The sequence below is a fragment of the Dama dama genome, chromosome 21 (assembly GCF_033118175.1).
Source record: "Dama dama isolate Ldn47 chromosome 21, ASM3311817v1, whole genome shotgun sequence".
NCBI classification, from domain to species: domain Eukaryota; kingdom Metazoa; phylum Chordata; class Mammalia; order Artiodactyla; family Cervidae; genus Dama; species Dama dama.
In genome coordinates this window covers 2,556,967-2,563,845 of record NC_083701.1, presented here as the reverse complement: position 1 = coordinate 2,563,845, position 6,879 = coordinate 2,556,967, and the positions used below count along the sequence as shown (strand labels likewise).

Sequence of the window (6,879 nt, the reverse complement as noted above, 5' to 3'; positions counted from 1 at the left end):
AGAAGTCAAAGTATACAAAAGCAAACTTATGCTTAGGCCTTAATATGTCAGCAGTTTCTACTTAAAAATAATCTGAGTACGTAATGAATATCTATTACTTAATTCAGCATGAGTCTAAAATTCCAAAGTGCCAAAAAAGTTTTGGAAACTTTTTCAAGCAGACATTCTATAAAACATAATTTTTAAAAAGTTAATTCATAAAATGAATTGTTGAAAAAGTTCATTCATAAAATTTTATTTTATTTACATCAACTTAATACATGTGGTATTGACAAATATAATTGGAGTAATCATGAAAATATCATAAGACATTAAACTAAGCTCACCATCAACTCAGTTTATTTTCCTGTTAACCATTTTTACAGCACATGCATGTTAGACACGTACCTCCAAAATCTCCAAAACAGAAAAAAGTTAAATGTAAAATATATACTTTTTGTTTTACTGCTGCATTTGATATACATGAACTAATGGACAGCAAGAAATTCATTTTTAAAAACTAATTTTATTTATTTTTGGCTGTGCTGGGCCTTTGTTGCTGCATGGGTTTTTCCCTGGTGGGGCTACTCTAGCTTCAGTGTGCAGGCTTCTCACGGCGGTGGCTTCTCTCATTGTGGAGCAGAGGCTCTAGGCACATGGACTGCAGTAGTTTTTGCTCATGGGCTCAACAGTTGCGGCTCACAGGCTTAGTTGCTCCATGGTGTGTGGGATCTTCCCAGACCAGGAATCGAACCCATGTTCCTGCATTGGCGAGCAGATTCTTTACCACTGAGCCACCAGGGAAGCCCAAGTAATTCATTTTCAGTGCATCTTTACTTTGTCCATTTGTTGAATGTATGATTTTTGTCATCTTAAACGTCACTGGCTTGTGCTGTGCTGTGCTGTGCTTGGTCGCTCAGTTGTGTCCAGCTTTTTGCAACCCCACGGACTTCAGCCGGCCAGGCTCCTCTGTCCATGCGGATTCTCCAAGCAAGAATACTGGAGTGTGTTGCCATGCCTTCCTCAACATTAGCTTATTTGACTAGCAAATCTAAATAGAATAAAAATGTATGCTCATGTGAACCTTAATGCTGATAACTCGGATGACACAGCTATTTTTTCTTTTTCAATTAAACCAACTTGTCTTCTTTACCAAAGATTTATTTAAATCACATGAATTCAAACAGCATTTGGGTTAGTTTCTATATTTATGAGATTTAGGAATATTTCATTTATGTAAGTATTGACTGGATCTTCCCTGTAGCTCAGATGGTAAAGAATCTGCCTGCAATGCAGGAGACCCAGGTTCAATCCCTGGGCCGGAAAGATCCTCTGAAGAAGGGAATGGCAATCCATTCCAGTATTCTCGCCTGGAGAATCCCATGGACAGAGGAACCTGGCGGGCCACAGTCCATGGGGTCGCAAAGAGTCGGACACAATTGAGCGACTACCACTGCTACTACTATGAAGTATTGATACTTATTTATGTCTAAGTCAACTGTACTAGAACAAGCTTCTTTATGGAGTTTTATAAATTAATTAACAAAGTAATTTAATAAATAATATCATCTGGAAGTATGGAAATACCATGTACACCCAGGGATCAAACCACAGTCTCCTGTGCCGCAGGCAGGTTCTCTACTCTCTGAGCCACCAGGGAAGTCTCTATATGTAGCATGCTACACACCAAAGCATGCAGGAAGATACAAATAGAATCTTTGAGCTTTTATTCTGAAATCCTAGCTATGAATCAGGCATAAACACAGGGATGCAGGCTTCACTGGTTATAAAAAGCACTGGCTCTTGTCACTACTTTCTATTTTTTACATGAATTGTGTTTCTGGAAGATGAGACCATCTGAGATGAGACCACCTGCTTCCCATGAGGATTAGAGCTTCCCACCAATGCTTGTGGAAGAGACTTTCAAGATTTTCTTTTGCGTAGTGTGTAGTCTTAAGGGGCTATGGGCCATATTTTGGTCAAGGTGCTGAGGGAGATCCCAGGCAGCTTCTGGATGCCCCCAGAGCCCCTCCAAGGGGATAAAGTACTCACTCTGTTTCACCTCCTCAGCTGGAGGGGGTTGCTTTTAGGGCCCCTGGTTCCTTGAGAGCCCTCACTGGAGACAGGCAGCCTAAAATTTGAGAGACTGTAAGGAACTAAGGGCTGGAGTGGGAAGGGAAAGGTTCAACAGGTGAAGAAAGGGATAAAGGAGGTTAGGGGTTGAAGAGGGATTTATGAGGTTTCAAGGAGCCTGAGGGAAGGGAAAAAAGGAAAGGCGGTGATGGGAAGGGAGAAGACTTGGATGAGCTCCGTGGGAGACCTTGTGTTTCCCAATGAGGACATTGAGGTTTCAAACCATTCTTAGTAAAAGTTAAGGTTTTTACTAATGAAGGATTTGTTAACAGGAGGGCATTAGACTGGTTTCGCACCATAATGGCCAACCATGTAGCCAGTGGGAATCTGCAGAGGAAGACAAAAGAGTGAGAATTGCCATGGAGAAGAGAGGTGTGAAAGTACAGCACCAGGGAAGACAATTCCAGCAACGTGTCTACAAACAAAGAACAACCTAAATAACAAAGAACCGAATCAAACCAAATGAGATGCCAGTGAGGATTTCCCATGGTCCAACCTATGTTGCCCTCAATTCATATGTACCTAACCTTCAGTACCTCATAATGTGACTATGTGGAGAGAGGGTCCTTAAAGAAGTATTCGAGGTTAAATGAGGTCATATGGATGGATCCTAATCCAATCAGAATGATGTCCTCCTAAGAAGGGGCAGTGTGGAAGGACATAGAGACACCAGAGGTGCTTGGGCACAGAAGGATGACCACATGAAGAGCATGGCCATCTGCTGGCCGAGGAGAGAAGCATCAATGGAAAATAACCTGCTGTATATTGTCACCCTGCTTGTTTAACTTATATGCAGAGCACATCACGAGAAACACTGGGCTGGAAGAAGCACAAGCTGGAATCAAGATTGCCGGGAGAAATATCAATAACCTCAGATATGCAGATGACACCACCCTTATGGCAGAAAGTGAAGAGGAACTAAAAAGTTTCTTGATGAAAGTGAAAGAGGAGAGTGAAAAAGTTGGCTTAAAGCTCAACATTCAGAAAACTAAGATCATGGCATCTGGTCCCATCACTTCATGGCAAATAGATGGGAAAACAGTGGAAACAATGTCAGACTTTATTGTGGCGGGGGGGGGGGGGTCCAAAATCACTGCAGATGGTGACTGCAGCCATGAAATTAAAAGACTCTTACTCCTTGGAAGAAAAGTTATGACCAACCTAGACAGCATATTAAAAAGCAGATATTACATTGCCAAGAAAGGTCCATCTAGTGAAGGCTATGGTTTTTCCAGTGGTCATGTATGGATGTGAGAGTTGGACTGTGAAGAAAGCTGAGCGCTGAAGACTTGATGCTTTTGAACTGTGGTGTTGGAGAAGACTCTTGAGAGTCCCTTGGACTGCAAGGAGATCCAACCAGTCCATCCTGAAGGAGATAAGTCCTGGGTGCTCATTGGAAGGACTGAGGCTGAAGCTGAAACTCCAATACTTTGGCCACCTTTGCGAAGAGTTGACTCATTGGAAAAGACCCTGATGCTGGGAGGGATTGGGGGCAGGAGGAGAAGGGGACGACAGAGGGTGAGATGGCTGGATGGCATCACCGATTCGATGGACATGAGTTTGAGTAAACTCCGGGAGTTGGTGATGGACAGGGAGGCCTGGCATGCTGTGATTCATGGGGTCTCAAAGAGTCGGACACGACTGAGCGACTGAACTGAGCTAAACCGAACACCTTGATCTTGGACTCCCAGGCTCCAGGACGATGAGAAAATAAACTGTTATTTAAGCCACCCAGCCTGGGTGTGGTATTTTGTTATGGTGTCCCTAGAAAATTAATGCCGTACCTTTCAAAGAAAACCTTGGGATCTATCCCAGCCTCAAGAGAATCCTGAGAATCAGACTTTGTCCCCACCCAGTTTTGATAGCCCATCATCCACAACACCAACTCTCCATCTATATGGACTCACTGTTGGACCCCTCCCACCCCCATCAGCCAGCCAGGAGTGAGGCAAAGTCTCCCCAGGTGCACACGTGGGGTTGGGGTCCAATGATGCAATGGATTCTTTCAAGTCATGGCCCCAGACTGTTACAGACAAAGTAGTCTGACAGCTGTTTAACTGGCGAGAAAGACTATTCAAGAGCTAGACCTCAACTCCTAATATAGTAGAGATGGCTGGGGCTTTATATCCAACTATATATAGAGTGAGGGGTCAGAGGATGGGAGCAGAAACATCAAGGGTGGGGATGTTCTTGCCAATGACAGCATGAGTACTTAGACATGGAAAGTGGAACTTGATCAGATGTCAAGGGTGGGAGGAGTCTCACTAAACTGATACTGTGGATTCTTTGCTAAAATGAGGTGACAGAGACTGAAGACAGGACTGGGGTCAATGTCAAGGCCCAGTTGAGAAGCGGCTCAGAGGAGCCTGGTGTGAGTTTGGGCCAGGAGGGAGTCTTTCTCAGATGTAAACTGAAAATAAGGGAATTGAGGCTGGCATGTAACTAGAGTACTGCTCAGTTACAAAGTGATTAAATTTGCTTTTTGGAACTGTCCCTGGGAAAAGATGGGTGTGGCTACCTCCAGATTTTTTTTTTTTTCAATTAGACCAACAGCTTTATTGAAAGACAAGAGCAGACGCCTCCAACCCCCAGGGTCCTGGCAGCACAGGCTTCAGGCTCTGAGCATTAAGGTGTCCTGGTAGCCTGAGAGCTGCCTCCAGTTTTCACACATGAAAAAAACAGCTCACCAACAGCGCAAGAGGGCTCCCTTTTCTCCACACCCTCTCCAGCATTTATCGTTTGTGGATTTTTTGATGATGATCATTCTGACCAGTGTCAGGTGATATCATTGTTGTTTTGATTTGTATTTCTCTAATAATGGGCAATGTTGAATATCTTTTCATGTGTGTATTAGCCACCTGTACGTCTTCTTTAGAGAAATGTCTGTTTCGGCCTTTTTTCTCACTTTTTGATGGGCTTGTTATTCTGGTATTCAGTTGTATGAGCTGCTTGTATATTTTGGACTGTTGGTGGGAATGTTAATTGATACAGCCACTCCAAGACAGTATGGAGATTCCTCAAGAAACTGGGAGGTAGAACTACCATATGACCCAGCAATTCCACTACTTGTCATATACCCTGAGGAAACCAAGATTGAAAAAGGCACATGTACCCCCAAAGTTCACTGCAGCACTATTTACAATAGCTAGGACATGGAAGCAATCTAGATGTCCATCATCAGATGAACAGATAAAAAAACTGGTACATATATATAATGGAATAGTATTCGCCATGAAAAGGAACACATTTGAGTCAGTTCTAATGAGGAGGATGAACCTAGAGCTATTATACTGTGTAAAGTAAGTCAGAAAGAAAAACAAATATCTTATATTAACATACATGGAATCTAGAAAGATAATACTTAAGTACCTATTTATAAGGCAACAACGCAGACACAGACATGAGGACAGACTTGTGGGCGCGGGCTGGCAGGGCGAATGGAGAGACACGGAAGCATAGACACTCCCATGTGTAACACAGGTAACCAACGGGGATTTGCTGTGACTCAGAGAACTCAAACTGGGGCTCTGTAACAGCTCAATGGGGTGGGAATGGCTGGGAGGTGGGAGGGAGGTAAGAAAGGGAGGGGACACACGTATACCTATGGCTGACTCACCTTGATGTATGGTAGAGGCCAGCACAATATTGTGAAGCAACTTTCCTTCAGTTAAAAATAAATAGGTTTGGAAAAAAAAAAAAAAAAAACAGCTCAGAGGGTTGAAGCCACTACCCTTCTCCGATGACCAGCATTTCCTCTGCTCGGAGTTTGAGGGCAGAGTCCCTTGAGGACTGGGTTCAGAGGCAGCTGGACCTCCTGGGGGCGGCTGGTGGTCCTTTCGGCTCCTGCTGCCCCTCCCCCGGGTTAGGGAAGGCTAGGAGGCCCAGATTCTGCAGGAGCGGAGGGAGGCTACCGAGGGAGGCTGCAGGAGCGGAGGGAGGAGCGGAGGTGGGGCTGGGCGGGAGGAGGAGCCCAGGGCTCTGAGTTTCCATTTCCCACAGCCCGAGAGAGGGCAGGTAGGGAAGGGAGGGGCCGGGGAGCCCCAGGAGCGGAAGGGGAGAGGAGGGGAAAGGACGGCATCTCTCGGGCTCTGCTCAGGACTGTCTCTCCCCCTGGCATCTGCCCAGGCGCAGCGCTGTCCAGTCCAGGCACACTCTGGTCGGGAGTCGGGACTCCCCAGTCTCAGCGCTCGGGAACCCGTGTGATGCCTGCGTTTACCTGCAGCCAAACTCAGCTCCGTCCGGTCCGGCCCCGCCCTGTCGCCTGCCCCTCCCAGGGAGCCCTGAACCCGCTGGCCGCAGGGAGGCGGACGGTCCTGCCCAGGGTCTGGCCTCCTCTTGTTACAAAACAAGGGGACACAAGAGGATGATTATATGCCAGGTCTTGGGTGGGTCCCTGGTTCGGGGTCCTGAGTGAAGGTCCTTGGCTTCACACAGGAAAGAATTCAAGAGTGAGCTGAAGTGGAGTGGAAGCAGATTTACTCACAGAGAACACGGAGTGTGGGCAATCTCAGAAAGTTAGAGTGGGCCCGCGGTTGTCGGGGTAGTTAGTTCTTAAGGGGCTGGGTAATTTCATAGGCTAGCTAGTGGGAGGAGTATTCCTGCTATTTTGGGGAAGGGGTGGGGATTTCCAGTACCTGGGCCGCCACCCACTTTTTGGCCTTAATGGTCAGCCTTGGAACTGTCTGGCGCCTGTAGGGGTGTCAATTAGCTGAAGGAAGGAGCTTTAAATGAGGCTCAAGTCCACTGGAGGCTGAATCTTCCACTATC

At 46.0% G+C, this 6,879-nt stretch overlaps 1 long non-coding RNA gene across 1 annotated transcript; it reads right to left on the bottom strand.

Annotated features, from left to right (window-relative positions):
• Nucleotides 1–444: 444 nt before the first annotated feature.
• On the bottom strand, nt 445–5,797 carry LOC133042489 (uncharacterized). The gene is made up of 3 exons (XR_009689502.1): nt 5,729–5,797; nt 2,032–2,110; nt 445–1,030 (listed from the first exon to the last, which is right to left on the bottom strand). It is a non-coding gene; the product is annotated as an uncharacterized LOC133042489 (long non-coding RNA).
• Between the last annotated feature and the right edge of the window lie 1,082 nt (nt 5,798–6,879).